Here is a 1,456-nt window from a genome sequence, read left to right as displayed (position 1 = left end):
CCGCGGTTCAATCCCCCAGCACCACATGCCAGCCAGCCCTGCCCCCTGGTGGGCTGAGCTGGCCACACACACACACACACACACATAAATAAATAAATATTTAAAAAATAAAAATAAATAAAAAGGTCAGTCTGTCCTTTCAGATAACAAGAAGAAAAATAATCAGAGTTCAGTATCTTTCGAGGCTAAAGAAGAAGGAGGAGGAAAAAAAAAAAAAACGAACTAGGGGTCAGGGAGATGACTCAGTGGTATAAGCACTTCCCTGGCAAGTGCAAGGACCTAAATTCAATCCCCGGTTGGGGGGGGGGACTAAAAAAAAAATCAAACTAAATCATATTTAAAGATCTGCAGTGGCTGGGGTTTGATGCTGGCCTGCGGCCCGCCTGTAATACCAGCACTTGGGAGGCTGGGAGGCTGGAAACAGGAGGATCACTACATAGAGAGACCCTGTAGACCCGGCACTAAATAAAAAAAAATAAAAAGTTATATCATTCTGTGAAACCTGAGATATTCTCATGCCCTTTAAAAAAAAAAATCAACCTCAAATACTTCCTCATCCGCAAGGAAATACAATGACAACTAGCAAAGCTAATGGTTTTAGGAAGGTATCTCGGGAGACACAGCCCTGCAGGTGCAAATACCGGCAGTGAAAGTGCTGATGTTCTGCAGAGCCAGGAGGGAGGTGTCTGCTTTCAAGGGCTTTTCCTCCAGAGCAGACCTCCAGAGGGAGCTCAGCAGTATGTCCCCTAACATTCATTCTTCCAGTCAGACCGAGCTGATTGTTTTCAGTATCCTTTTAAGAGTCAAAATCCCTTGAAAGGACTGGAAAAGGATTTACTCATCAAATATAAATAAGAACTTTGTGTTTTGCATGCCAAGTTCAGATGACTAGAGACTAGATGTATCCATCCACCTACTAATCTGCTTAAAAAATGTACACATATATTAACAGTATAAATTTGATGTCTGAAACAGCAGGTGAAATGTCAAATGTGAAGAAAGTAGTAACTAAATATCAACTGATTTTTACTGTCACGTTTCCCTTTCCTTATGCCACGACCAGGAGGGCTTTTTGAATAGTTTAGCAACTGAACCTGTTTCAATGAACAGGTGTTTTGAGACAAGGTCTTGTTGTTTTGTTGTTTGTTTTGAGACAAGGTCTTGTTACACGTTCAGGATGGCCTCGCAATTGATACTCCTTCGCAGAACAGTTTTAATGTTACTCTTCAGTCCTACCTCCTTACAAATTTTGATTCAAGGTTTAGCAATATATAGGCGTCTATTTATAGTGGCCTAGTCACTATAAACTGGGCCTCCTAAGTACAAACCTATAGTCAACTATCTTGACAAAAAGCCAAGCCAAAAAAAAAAAAAAAAAAAAAAAAAGCCACGCAGCCTTATTTAGACATACAAAACCTACTTCCTAAGACTCTTCAGTGTGTAAAAATTCATTTCC

Source organism: Octodon degus, unplaced genomic scaffold, assembly GCF_000260255.1.
Source record: "Octodon degus isolate 3935 unplaced genomic scaffold, OctDeg1.0 scaffold00100, whole genome shotgun sequence".
NCBI classification, from domain to species: domain Eukaryota; kingdom Metazoa; phylum Chordata; class Mammalia; order Rodentia; family Octodontidae; genus Octodon; species Octodon degus.
This window is presented reverse-complemented; position numbering follows the sequence as displayed.